The sequence below is a fragment of the Erpetoichthys calabaricus genome, chromosome 1 (genome assembly GCF_900747795.2).
Source record: "Erpetoichthys calabaricus chromosome 1, fErpCal1.3, whole genome shotgun sequence".
Classification (NCBI taxonomy): domain Eukaryota; kingdom Metazoa; phylum Chordata; class Cladistia; order Polypteriformes; family Polypteridae; genus Erpetoichthys; species Erpetoichthys calabaricus.
The window spans coordinates 351,690,036-351,704,798 of NC_041394.2; the positions used below are offsets into that span (position 1 = coordinate 351,690,036).

Genomic DNA, 14,763 nt, shown 5'->3' on the forward strand with positions numbered 1-14,763 from the left:
GCCAGGTTCCCTTTCGGTTTGTTGATGTTCAGTCTCTCCCTGTGCAGTGCGCGAGAGAGAGAGCGCGACACACGCACATGCACACACACACACAGAGGCAGCGCAAGAGACAGAGGGCTGTACACACACACACACACATGAGAGAGAGAGGCGTGTGCGCGCACACACAGGAGCGCTCTAGACAGACACACTGTGAGCTGCAAAGCTGATCGCACCCCCAGAGAATACAGACGCCCCTGGGAAAACCCCTAAGAAATATGGACAGACTACCTTCACATTCCTCCTTTCCCTTCTTGCCGGCTCTGTCGCCTAATATGCCTCTCGTGCGGTGCTCCGCCTTCTTAAAAAGCCTGCACGGGCTTCTTTCAGTTTGTTAAATTGGTTGCTTGCAAATCCTTCTTTCTCTCTCAGACAATCTGTGCTCCTGGCGGAGCTGTCATCTCTGACTTGTCATGGAGCACGTTTAAACTGTTGAAAAGAGACAAATGTTTGTTTGCAGTGCTTTGAATAAAGTTCCTTTTTTTCTACAACCTCCTGTGTCTCTGTGCAAATCTGTGACCCAAGCGTGACAACACACACAGGCGCTCCAGGCTCGCAAAAGAGAGACGCACGCACACACACACAGAGCGATTGAGGGACGCATAAGTTAGAGAAGGCTTGTTTTTGTTTTCAGTTCTGTTTCCGGTGATCGGTTTGTAGCGTGCATTGTTGCAATGTTACTTTTCTTGGTGGTTTATTAAATTACGGATTTTTCAAATGTTCCTTTTTTCCCCTGTGCTTAAAACTCATTAAAAAAGTGTTTTTAGCGAGAGCGGTTCCTAGCACTATAGCGCGAACTATTGCAGTGTTAGTTTTCTCTGTTGTTAAAGGTTTTCTCAGTGTTATTCAATGTTTTTACATTTAGTTTACCATTACGCTGTGCATTCTATGGTATAATTAACTATACAGTAATCCCTCGCTATATCGCGCTTCGCCTTTCGCGGCTTCACTCCATCGCGGATTTTATATGTAAGCATATTTAAATATATATCGCGGATTTTTCGCTGGTTCGCGGGTTTCTGAGGACAATGGGTCTTTTAATTTCTGGTACATGTTTCCTCAGTTGGTTTGCCCAGTTGATTTCATACAAGGGACGCTATTAGCAGATGGCTGAGAAGCTACCCAACTTACTTTTCTTTCTCTCTCTCTTGCGCTGACTATCTGTGATCCTGACGTAGGGGGTGTGAGCAGGGGGGCTGTTCGCACACCTAGACGATACGGACGCTCGTCTAAAAATGCTGAAAGATTATTTTCACGTTGCTACCTTCTGTGTGCAGCTTTTAAGTATGCTGCACGGTGCTTCGCATACTTAAAAGCTCAAAGGGCACGTATTGATTTTTTTATTTCTCTCTCTCTCTCTCTCTCTGCTCCTGACGGAGGGGGTGTGAGCTGCCGCCTTCAACAGCTTTGTGCCGCTTCACATACTTAAAAGCAAACAGCCCTATTGATTTGTTTGCTCCTTTGAAGAGGAAGATATGTTTGCATTCTTTTAATTGTGAGACAGAACTGTCATCTCTGTCTTGTCATGGAGCACAGTTTAAACTTTTGAAAAAGAGACAAATGTTTGTTTGCAGTGTTTGAATAACGTTCCTGTCTCTCTACAACCTCCTGTGTTTCTGCGCAAATCTGTGACCCAAGCATGACAATATAAAAATAACCATATAAACATATGGTTTCTACTTCGCGGATTTTCTTATTTCGCGGGTGGCTCTGGAACGCAACCCCCGCGATGGAGGAGGGATTACTGTATTTGTGCTTAAAAACTAAAAAAATGTATATATTTACATACAGTTTCTACGGTCTGGAACGGATTAATTGTATTTACATACAATCCTATGGGAGAAATTGCTTCGGTTCACGACCAACTCGGTTTACGACCAGAGTTTTGGAACGAATTATGGTCGTGAACCGAGGTTCCACTGTATTTGTTTTTTGGCAGCCTAAAATCATTTCATCCACTAGATGGCAGTAGAATACCATCCCTTAACACTTTAAAGCAGGTTGTCCTCACTGGAGGGCCACAGTGGCTGCAGGTTTTTGTTCTCACCCGGTTGCTTAAGTAGAAAGCAATTCTTGCCAATAATTTAATTTCATGTCTTGTTAGTGCTTTAACTCTAACCCAGCCACAGGGGATGCACAAGCCAGTGTGTTTCTTCGTGCCAGACCCAAGCCCAGATAAATGGGGAGGGTTACGTCAGGAAGGGCATCCAGTGTAAAATTTTGTCAAATCAATATGCGGACAACAAAACAAATTTCCATACCGGATCGGTCGAGCCCCGGGTTAACGGCGACCGCCACCAGTACTGTTAGCCAACAGGGTGCTGGCAGAAATTGGGCTACTGTTGGCCGGAGAAGAAGAAGAGGGGGGAGACGTGTCAGGAGGCAGGAGGAGAGAAGGAAGGTAAAGAGAGTGGAACTGAGGGTAGGAACTTTGAATGTTGGCAGTATGACTGGTAAGGGGAGAGAGTTAGTAGATATGATGGAGAGAAGGAAGGTTGAAATTTTGTGCATGCAGGAGACTAAATGGAAGGGGAGTAAGGCTCGGAACTATCCCCTCAGACTCCACATGGAGCTCACTTCACTCCTGAAAGACACTTAATGTTTGTTTGAAGTTTGTTTCTGTCTCTAAAATCTTCTGTGTATCTGTGCCACTCTATGACCCAAGTGTGACAGCATATGTGGATTTCATTTTCACCAAACAACAAATCTTTTAATGCTCGCGGATACGCCTCTTCATTGGGAAGAAACACTACTTTTCCCTGATGGCAACACGAATTAAACAATCTACAAGTCTCCGACTTAAAGTTTAAATCTGAACAATACATTTGATCTCTTTTCGCTGTTCCGTTATTTCACCGAGTAATAATTTCCGTTTGTTTGCGCTAATGTGATCTTTCCTAACCTTTTTCGGAGACTTTCAAATTTTCGTACTTCTATTATCTCTAACCTGCTCTGCGTATGTATCGTGCCAACGTTTTTGCATTCTTTACAATGTTCTACTTGTCATCTACTCTTTGTCTTTTATTTCTGGCCCCAGGCGTGGTTAAATCTTTTGGCACAGAGATTCATCTCGTGGGACGTGAATGTGTGTCTCTGCGAAAATCTTGTCTCGTCTCTCTTCCCAAGATTGTTATATTATACTAGTCATTTAGCCCGTTACAATAACGAGCGCTAGAACAGTAGTGCATAAACATTAGTAGGAACAGTCTATTAAATGGCAAGGGACTTTGACCTCATTCTTTTTGTTGGTCGTATTTTTCTTTCTTTCAGCCTTTCTTTTGTTGATGTTTACTTGCTGAGCTGACCGTTCTTCGTGGGCTGCCGCCGTGTATTGTGTGTCTTTAATTTTCTGTGACAGTAATACTGTCTTGTATGGCTCTATTCAATAAGGGTGCACACAAAAAGGCGAGCTTCAAAAGGGCGACCTCAATTGAGTGCGGCGAATAAAGGCGTTCGTAGATAATTTAGTTCAAATGGCTCTGGAATATGTGAAGAGCAACAAAAGTGCAGATATTTATTTACGCGCGCCTTTATTCGCTGCGCCCAATTGAGGTCGTCCTTTTGAGGCTCGCCTTTTTGTGTGCGCCCTTATTGAAGGATGCCTGTGCGCGCCCTTATTGAAGGATATCGTCTTGTATGTCCGCTGGCTTGTACGTCCGTAATATACCTTTAATTTTCTCTGGCGGTAATACAGGCGTGCGCGTCGGTAATATGCCTTTAATCTCCTCTGACAGTAATACTGGCTTGTATGTGGCTGTAATATGCGTCACTGTATTGTGTACCTTTAATTTCCTCTCGCAGTAATACTGGTTTGTATTTCTGTAAAACGTCTGTAACTTTCTCTGACAGTAATATCGCACATAGCACTGTGTCCCGCACATGCACAGTTCACCAGAACACACACATGATGGACACCTGGACGCACACTGGGATTTTATTAAAGAGGGTTTGCTTCCCGGGTCCTCCCTGCGTGGAGTTTGCATGTTCTCCCCGTGTCTGCGTGGGTTTCCTCCGGGCGCTCCGGTTTCCTCCCACAGTCCAAAGACATGCAGGTTAGGTGGATTGGTGATTCTAAATTGGCCCTGGTGTGTGCTTGGTGTGTGGGTGTGTGTGCCCTGCAGTGAGCTGGCGCCCTGCCCGGGGTTTGTTTCCTGCCTTGTGCCCTGTGATTGGCTCCAGCAGACCCCCGTCCAACCCGCTGAATCCGAACACAGGGTCACAATGGATGGATGGATGGATGGATTAGACAGAGATGCTACTGTGGCTGTCCATTTGTCTGTCCAGAATTTTATATCACCTGTAGCTCACAAACCATTTGAACTATTGACCTGAAATTTGGTACACATATACTACGTGACGCCTACTATCCGCTGTCGGGGTGATGATTGACCTCCAAGGTTATTCCTCTTTTTATTTTTGTTTTATTATAGAATCAACTCTTAGCAGTGCGCAGCAGGGCGACTGTGTGGCGCATGCATACGGGCGCCATTCTCATCCCTACCACCTTTGCCGTCACTTCCTCTATCTCTTCATATCTTAAATAATTCTTGTGGCAGATTGAAGATTTAAGTGCCAGCTTAAGTGAAAAATTAAAGAAAATGTTTTAAGTAATTACAAAGCAAAGACTGACTTCATCAGTTTTAATGCGAAAAGATGTCGACAAAGGAAGAGAAGAAGCGGGCCGCTAGGGTGGAGAAAAGTAGATCTGCTCAGGAAGCAGCAAGCAATCAACATCTGAGCAAGCGAATGATAAACATGCAGAGAAAGAAAGAGGAGGAAAACTAGGAATACTCAAGTCAAGTGTATGCTGCTCATTATATATCACCCCTAGTCTGACTTGTGTTTAACTGTAGCAGCATAAAATTATGAGCCCAAATCACGCTCAGGGTTGATGCCAACAATGTGAAGAGTATTTCTGGGGATGATTAATTAATTGTCTTTAATGCGGCAGTGTCCAAGATAGTTATCGGAAGCAGGAAACCATTATCTCTGTCATCAGATGGAAACCCGTTCTGTCACTTTCTGATGTAAACGAGGTTACAGCTGTGCCAGTGCTTACAGTAGACATCTGCCGTCAGTTCATTCATGCTCATTTGATTAATATAATATCCCCCAGTCCACTCTCACTCCAATATCCTAATAAGTCCTTCGCCCTCTTAAGCTGGATAACCGGAGGTGTCAATGTTCCGTAAAGATAATATTTGAAAGTTTGAGTGTAAGGAAGTCAGTTGTCATTTAAAACAATGATATTGTAGGCTGATGGTGTACATATTTTTCTGTCTTATTGTGTTTTATGTCCAATTAACCACCTCATTTGGGCACCAGTAAAGAGGTGTTTGCATTTGTTCTTACATAGCCAAAAATCAGTTATTATACTTATTACTGTATCCATCCATCCATTTTCCAACCCGCTGAATCCGAACACAGGGTCACGGGGGGTCTGCTGGAGCCAATCCCAGCCAACACAGGGCACAAGGCAGGAAACAATCCTGTGCAGGGTGCCAACCCACCGCAGGACACACACAAACACACCAAGCACACACTGGGGCCAATTTAGAATCGCCAATCCACCTAACCTGCATGTCTTTGGACTGTGGGAGGAAACCCACGCAGACACGGGGAGAACATGCAAACTCCACGCACAGAGGACCTGGGAAGCGAACCCGGGTCTCCTAACTGCGAGGCAGCAGCGCTACCCACTGCGCCACCATGCCGCCCGTGTTACATCATTAGTACTATATTATTACTGGTGTACAAAATTTGAATATATTAATGATATATAATTGTGGTGGAGTTTATGCTTTAGAGGGATGACACACTCAGCCTCAGAAGCATGAAGAGGTGTAAAGTAGTCGTTTGGGTCGCCCAGCTAAGACCTCCTGTATTAGCCGAGCAGCTTTGTGTACCCATTTGTTGATGGCTCGCGACCTCGCAGCAACTACAAAGAGACGTTTATTACATTAGCACAAGTTTTTTTTTTTTAATAATCTATAATTTTTTCTTGCACACATGTTCAGTTTGCCACCATTACTATAAAAGTACATTTAGCACAAAAATGTACCGCAAATGTAGGGGTGGGGCATGGAAAGTGGGTGGAGTTGAAAGAGACGCAGGTGACAGGGCCTCAGAATGTCTCCGGTCGCTGAATCTGTCCAAGGGTTAAAACTGTCCAGACTGCCCCTGGACTCTATTGAATAATGTACCCCAGGGATGAGCCAATAGATGAGGACACAACACACCAAAGTAAGAGGCAGGTGTATAAGTGCTTTGCTGCTTTAATTAAAAACCGTCATAAAATGAATAGTGTTAAAAAGTTCAGTGCATCCAAAAAAAAAAAAAAATCAATAAATAATCCTTTAAAAGAGTGAAAGTCCGTGAAGTTAAAATCCATAATAAAATGAGATTAAAAACCAACAGCCATCAGGTCCATCATATTCTGTCAGACGAGCCCAGCACCACTACATTTTCGTCTCCCCTGCTCATCCATTGCTTGCTCAGCCGGCGGAGACACAAGCAGCCACGGTCCTCACTACCTGACCCCCAATGTTAGGTGCCTTCAGGCGGCACCAGCCAGACCGCTCCGGGTCAGTTGTCCTCCTGTGTTCCTTCTAACCCTAACCCTAGTGTACCTTGGATCCCCGTGTCAAGATTCCTTCTCGATCGCACCCACTCCTCACCAATTAGTCAGCAGGGAATATCCGACCCAAGTGCGATCCTTCACTCCATCGCAGAGACATCCACCGCGCTGCCTTTCACACCCTGGCTGGCTGGCACATGGTGTTTCTCCTCCCAATGCTGTTCTCATTGTTGGCTTGCTGGCTGGCTCTCACATGTTGCGTTCATGCGGGTTTTTTTCCCCCTTCTCTTCTGTCCCGTGCTGGCTCCGCTTATACTAGTGCTCCACACAGGACACAGGTGAGAACAAGCCGTGCCCTCCGAGGAATTAAAGAGGCTCCTGCATGTCGCGCTCACTCGCACGTGACTTCACAATCAGGCAGCCACCCCAGCCGTCCTCTGAGCGAAGCGCACACATGTATGTGTCCGATTAAAGCCTGCATGCTTGTAGGTCGTGATAATTTATTTAAAATCAGCACAGCACCACCGACCACTTATCACAGACTTCAGCAAGTACAGTGGTGTGAAAAACTATTTGCCCCCTTCCTGATTTCTTGTTCTTTTGCATGTTTGTCACACAAAATGTTTCTGATCATCAAACACATTTAAACATTAGTCAAATATAACACAAGTAAACACAAAATGCAGTTTTTAAATGATGGTGTTTATTATTTAGGGAGAAAAAAAAATCCAAACCTACATGGCCCTGTGTGAAAAAGTAATTGCCCCCTTGTTAAAAAATAACCTAACTGTGGTGTATCACACCTGAGTTCAATTTCCGTAGCCACCCCCAGGCCTGATTACTGCCACACCTGTTTCAATCAAGAAATCACTTAAATAGGAGCTGCCTGACACAGAAGTAGACCAAAAGCACCTCAAAAGCTAGACATCATGCCAAGATCCAAAGAAATTCAGGAACAAATGAGAACAGAAGTAATTGAGATCTATCAGTCTGGTAAAGGTTATAAAGCCATTTCTAAAGCTTTGGGACTCCAGCGAACCACAGTGAGAGCCATTATCCACAAATGGCAAAAACATGGAACAGTGGTGAACCTTCCCAGGAGTGGCCGGCCGACCAAAATTACCCCAAGAGCGCAGAGACGACTCATCCGAGAGGTCACAAAAGACCCCAGGACAACGTCTAAAGAACTGCAGGCCTCACTTGCCTCAATTAAGGTCAGTGTTCACGACTCCACCATAAGAAAGAGACTGGGCAAAAACGGCCTGCATGGCAGATTTCCAAGACGCAAACCACTGTTAAGCAAAAAGAACATTAGGGCTCATCTCAATTTTGCTAAGAAACATCTCAATGATTGCCAAGACTTTTGGGAAAATACCTTATGGACTGAGGAGTCAAAAGTTGAACTTTTTGGAAGGCAAATGTCCCGTTACATCTGGCGTAAAAGGAACACAGCATTTCAGAAAAAGAACATCATACCAACAGTAAAATATGGTGGTGGTAATGTGATGGTCTGAGGTTGTTTTGCTGCTTCAGGACCTGGAAGGCTTGCTGTGATAGATGGAACCATGAATTCTACTGTCTACCAAAAAATCCTGAAGGAGAATGTCCGGCCATCTGTTCGTCAACTCAAGCTGAAGCGATCTTGGGTGCTGCAACAGGACAATGACCCAAAACACACCAGCAAATCCACCTCTGAATGGCTGAAGAAAAACAAAATGAAGACTTTGGAGTGGCCTAGTCAAAGTCCTGACCTGAATCCAATTGAGATGCTATGGCATGACCTTAAAAAGGCAGTTCATGCTAGAAAACCCTCAAATAAAGCTGAATTACAACAATTTTGCAAAGATGAGTGGGCCAAAATTCCTCCAGAGCGCTGTAAAAGACTCATTGCAAGTTATCGCAAACGCTTGATTGCAGTTATTGCTGCTAAGGGTGGCCCAACCAGTTATTAGGGTTCAGGGGGCAATTACTTTTTCACACAGGGCCATGTAGGTTTGGATTTTTTTTTCTCCCTAAATAATAAAAACCACCATTTAAAAACTGCATTTTGTGTTTACTTGTGTTATATTTGACTAATGGTTAAATGTGTTTGATGATCAGAAACATTTTGTGTGACAAACATGCAAAAGAATAAGAAATCAGGAAGGGGGCAAATAGTTTTTTACACCACTGTAGATAATCTTTCATATGCATAGACGACAAATTCCAATAGTTTAACCATTTGCTATAAATATAAATAAATCTCGGGGCCAGAGTTTTGCCTGTGTTGGAATATATCCATGGACTGATGGCGAGTGAACCTGCCTAAAATTGTGCAAGTTCTGCTACCAAAACAGTTCTGATCCATCAAGGCATGGACTCCAAACGACTTCTGAAGGTGTCTTGTTGGATGCCAAGACATTGAAGGTAGCAGATCAGTTAAGTTCTGTAAGTTGCAAGATGGGGCCTCAATGGATCGGAATTGTTTTTTCAGCACATCCCACAAATACTCGATGGAATTGGGATCTGGGGAATTTGGAGGCCACGACAACACCTTGAACTCTTTGTCAGGTTCTTTAAGCCATTCCTGAAACTTTTTTACAGTGGGCAGACAGGCGGTGCCCTAACCCGTGCGGCTGGGCTTTTCTTCCCTTTTATGATGTTCACCCTAGATGAATGTCTAATTTGCCTTTAAGGTGGAGCTGGCCCTGGTGACAGGGCAGATTATCCTGCCGAAAGAGGACATGGCCATCAGGGAATGATGAACTCCCCGTTTATGATGAGAAGACTGGCTTTTATAGAAGGACCTTCGCACCATGCAGATGCAAGTGATCAAAGGAGCCAAACAACCTGTCATGTAACTTAGCTGGAAACTGTCGTACTTGTAGACAAGGTAGGCTGCCATTGAGTTGGAGGCACTAGCTATTAAATTGGCCATCATGCAGCCACAGTACTATCTCCTGGGGCAAGAGTTCATTCTGGTAACTGACCATACTCCCACTCCAGTTGCTGTGGTCTTAGAAAGACTCCAACCCCAGGATCACCTGTTGGTTCCTTAATATGCAACCATAAAGGTTCACAGTTCTCCATCCCAATGCCAATGGCCTCTCCCAAGCAAGTGACCTGATGAGACCAGGGGCCTCATGTATAACGCCGTGCGTAGAACTCACACTATAACATGGCGTAAGCACAAAAGCGGGAATGTGCGTACGCACAGAAAAATCCAGATGCAGGAATCTGTGCGCACGCATACTTTCACGTTCTTCCACTACATAAATCTCGATCAGCGTGAAAAGTAACGCACGTGCACGCGCCTTCTGTCCCGCCCCAACTCCTCCCAGAATTACGCCTCTTTAAATATATGCAAATCAATATAAATAGCCTTCTGTGAAAAGACAATGGGAAAAGCACAGGGGAAAATATAAGAATTTCAGCGAATACCAAGTGGAGACAAAGGAAAAACGTACTATTTGTTGGTTTAAACAGTGGTATAATCAACAAAAGGAAGTTGATCGAGTGACAGAGTGTCGGGGAAACTCGAAAGCTCAAGTTCACAAAGTCGCACAGTACCCGAAATAAAAAAGAAATCACATATCAAAGTCGCCGTGAAAAAGCGAGTCGTAGCCCACCGTCTGAGTGTCATATGAAAGCTTATTAGGGTACAGACAAAAAAAAAATAGGCACACAGTGGGGGAAAAAAGCACGAAATGTCAACTTTAATCTCGAAATTTCCACTTTAATCACGCAGTTTATTTTGCCATTAAAGTAGAACATCATAAACTTCATCTTTAAATCATTTAATTTACTAGTTTCTCAAATCCCATTTTAACTAAAGTAGCACATTAAATGCTTTGTTCTGTATTTGATCTTCTATGTGCTCTATGTGTGAATCACTACCTGCTTCTTAAATGGACTTTCTCTTTCTTCGACAGGACACAGAATCCATTACATTCGTGATATTACAGCTCTCTGAATAATTAAAATACTGAGATGTATACGTGATATCTTTTTCATGATGATAGGAATGAAAGCATGTTATTAAACATGGGAACACGGTGGCGCAGTGCTTGTTCATGTCTCACGCAAGAGGCTTGCTGCGCCATGCGCGACCTTCAATTAAATAATTTATCACAGCACTACTGTCTCTTTCAAACGTACTAACCTCCAATTCCTGTCCTTACTTTTCTTTCTCCAAATACCCAATTGCCACACAATCAGCTCTGTAATAGACGTGAAGCCATCTGTAAGCTTAGAACGCTGATTCTTCAAAACTTTTAAAGAACATTGAAATATCTTCATAGTACATGTTTAATTATTGTATCCGTCTATCCTTACAGTGTCACGTCAGCACCAGCAAGAATACAACACAATGCAGGAACAATCCCTGAACTAGCTAGTGCTGCGGCACCGTGTCCTCACATGTTTAATTATTAACAATACAGATTATTTAAATGAAGTTAAAGTTTTATCTGTATAATATAATCAACATGTTTTGCTGCATTTCATCTTAAAAATGATATCGTCATCATATGTAAATACACGCTTCATAAAGTGGCGCAGGTTGTGCAATATTATAACTGTAGTGTAAGTTTACAGTGAGGTGATTGTACTTATAAGTACAAACAGTTCTACAAGGAGCACTTGATGGACTGATCGAGTGAGTTTAGAGTTCTTGGGATGAAACGTTTTCTAAACCGCGAAGTCCGTACAGGAAAGTCTCTAAAGTGTTTTGCCGTGGCTCAGGCTGCGTCTGCTTCATGCTGTATACCGATAATTCTCTTTCCGATCAGCTGCTGCTGTGATTCCCCACTCAGATACAGTGATATAAATACTGCGAGTGGTGCAGTGACAATAATATGGAAAAGATGATCCGCTGTGGCAACCCTTAACGGGAGCAGCTGAAAGAAGAAGAAGATGCAGTGAGAGTAACAACGCTAAAGCAGTTATGGTATTTGGAATACTATGGCTATTCCCTGGACCATTATATTGCTGCAGGTTAATTACAATCAGATGCATTACACTAATAAACAATATGCAGTTAATTTCAGTGTATTTATAAAGCCGCGTCAGGAATGTGGATCTAAGAAAGACCACACAGGAACAGTAGCACTGCTTTGACGCTGGGTGCCGCCAGTCTGCAAAACCGAGAGGAGAAATTGTGTACACCAGGGCATGAGGTACCGTGGAAATGTGCGTGGCTTTACGCCATGTTTAGGTTTTATACATCACGATTTGAGCGTGGAGACATCCCTACGCAACATTTCTGTGTGTACGCACCGTTTATACATGAGGCCCCAGGTCTTCTCACCGCCATGAGGCTGAGTTAACGGGTGGACCATGTCATGCATACATGTCATTGGATGGGCTCCTCTGTGGTATATACTACAACCCAAGCTTGAAAGGGGGCACTGGCGCTACAAACCGTTCTGTTCCTTCCATTGTGTAAAGAAGACATCCTGTGAGGACATTGGACTCCCACCTTCCAGTCCCCCAACTATAAATCCCAAGGCCACCAGAAGGAGGGGCTCACTCTATGAAAAGAGAACAAAGCAGAACACCGCTTCCCCCTTGGTGACTGAATCCAAAAGCCATTTCACGTCTAAAAGGCAGTTTTTGATTTTGGAAGCATTTTGTTCCATTTTGAGCTGTACAGTGCAAAATTTTTTAATTTGCCTTTTAATTAAACAGGGATGACTGGGTTGGCACTTCAAAATTTCTCCTTTGGCTTTGCAGCTTCTCATCCAGTCACAAGTGGCGTAGTCAGCAGGACAGCCGATCTAGTAAATGTAGCTGAAGAAGTCTTGCCACCTCAGAGAGCAGGTGAACCAGCTCCAGCTATAACAGGCAGAGCTGCTCGATGCTGGCATCCGCCCCGAGGGTGTGGAAGCCAGACGCATTGGCTGGGGCCAGGGGCCAGCACAGCCGTGGGACAATGTGGGAACATATTTGAGCGCACCACCAGTGGCCTTTGCTTGACCAAAGCCTTTATACCCTTGCTTTCTGGTGAGGCTCCATGAGCCTATTAGGACTTGAAGGAGCAAATTATGTGTGTATAGACACACATACACCGCAGTTCATGCATCAGTGTAGTTTGATTTCAAGACAGGCTTCTTCATGAATGAATGAGAAGAAGAGGCAGGTTTTCAAACAACAGCTCGATCGCACTTGAAGATGTTTCATATTCATACACTAGTTTGAATTTCCGGAAGTATGGATTTAACAATGTTTTAGCAAAACGTGTATGTGTTTTGGACATTTTGAGCATACAATTGGATACCTGACATGTGGATTATGTGACAAGAGTATCGCAAGACTTTTTAAATTCACATGGCACTTCAGCATTGGCGCCTGGCAGGCCCCCATTGAAGCACCTTGTGATCATAGTTCTCCATGAACGCAACATCAATTTTTTTCTCAGCCAACACACACACAAAAAAAGAACATGGGGTAAATAACATAAAAAATAATACCATTTTTAAGGTAAGTATTCCTTCAAAACCAGATCAAAACTCACTTTAGTTTTGTGTGCATTTTATCACAAATTCCTGTTGTATATATAAAATAATCCAGTATGCAATTTTTTTTATAAAGGTTCTTTAATAATTGGCAGACAAGAAATGCCCCTAAACAATACCTTAGCCTATTAGCCTTGTGTTACATACTCACCCCTGGGAACCTCCACAGTGGCAGGCTACACCCTTTGGGGGCTACGGCTTGCAGTCATTCACCTTTCCATTAGCTTCACCCAGTTTTCCACCACATTGAGGGCTGCACAAAGACATCCCATCCTTCTTGCAGGACTTGGATTAGGCAAGAATGGGACCTGTAAAGCATCAGTGACTACTAATGTCAGTAAACATGAGGTTACTTTGGTAAGGTAGAAAAAAAGTCTCTTTAAAAAGTTTGCTATTAACCTGTATATGTTTACATTAAAGAGAATTCAGACATCTGAAACCCAAGGGGTTAATAAACAAGTACAATCAAACAACCTGAACATTTGTTATTAGTGTCCACACAGCAACCTTTGAATCAGGTGGTTTACCCTTGAGAAGATGCAGACTGTGCAGTCTTTTCTTGTGAAGCTGGTTGAGATGTTTGTGAATGCTGGAACGCCATTACAAGTGGAAGCTAAAACAACAACGTCGAGTAACGTGCTCTAAAACATTTTCTTTGATATTGGGCCTTAACATTGTCATTCTTTTGTAAAATTACTGGTAAACATCTTGGCACAGAGAGTCACGTGGCTCACTAAAAGCAAGTGTTAAATTAGCTAAAATCAGTAGTCATGTTATTGTCAGTGAGACCGCTCAACATTCATTAAATTAATCTCGACAAAATCAAGCCATTCAGCCCAAGAAAGCTCAATAGTCCTATCCACTTAATTCTTCTAAAATAATATCAGTTTGAGTTTTGAAAGTCCTACTCATATGTAGCTAAATGCAGCAATATGCTGGATAAATGGTCCCAATCACTTATTTTACATATATATGCACATAAAAGCAAATTAAGACAAAAACATGACAAAGAAAAACTATATTACTACAGTTAGGTCCATAAATATTTGGACAGAGACAACTTTTTTCTCATTTTGGTTCTGTACATTACCACAATGAATTTGAAATGAAACAACTCAGATGCAGTTGAAGTGCAGACTTTCAGCTTTAATTCAGTGGGGTGAACAAAACGATTGTATTAAAATGTGAGGCAACTAAAGAATTTTTTGAACACAATCCCTTCATTTCAGGGGCTCAAAAGTAATTGGACAATTGACTCAAAGGCTATTTCATGGGCAGGTCCGTCGTTATGTCATTATCAATTAAGTAGATAAAAGATCTGGGGCCTCATGTATAACGCCGTGCGTAGAACTCACACTATAACATGGCGTAAGCACAAAAGCGGGATTGTGCGTACGCACAGAAAAATCCAGATGCAGGAATCTGTGTGCACGCATACTTTCACGTTCTTCCACTACATAAATCCCGATTTGCGTGAAAAGTAACGCACGTGCACGCGCCTTCTGTCCCGCCCCAACTCCTCCCAGAATTACGCCTCTTTGAATATGCAAATCAATATAAATAGCCTTCTGTGAAAAGACAATGGGAAAAGCACAGGGGAAGATATAAGAATTTCAGCGAATACCAAGTGGAGGAAAAGGAAAAACATACTAT

The 14,763-nt window shown here is 43.1% G+C and overlaps 1 protein-coding gene and 1 long non-coding RNA gene across 2 annotated transcripts in view; both read right to left on the reverse strand.

Annotated features, from left to right (window-relative positions):
• Window positions 1-14,763, reverse strand: part of LOC127527891 (uncharacterized) — a 406,786-nt gene that overhangs the window by 114,681 nt on the left and 277,342 nt on the right. The gene's annotated exons all lie outside the window — the stretch shown is intronic.
• The window catches only part of LOC114668967 (zinc finger protein 660-like), a 43,664-nt gene continuing 41,972 nt past the window's right edge, over window positions 13,072-14,763 (reverse strand). Inside the window, exon 5 of the mRNA XM_028825026.2 lies at window positions 13,072-14,134. The gene's annotated coding sequence lies outside the window, so the exon portion shown is untranslated. The remainder of the gene's footprint in view (window positions 14,135-14,763) is intronic.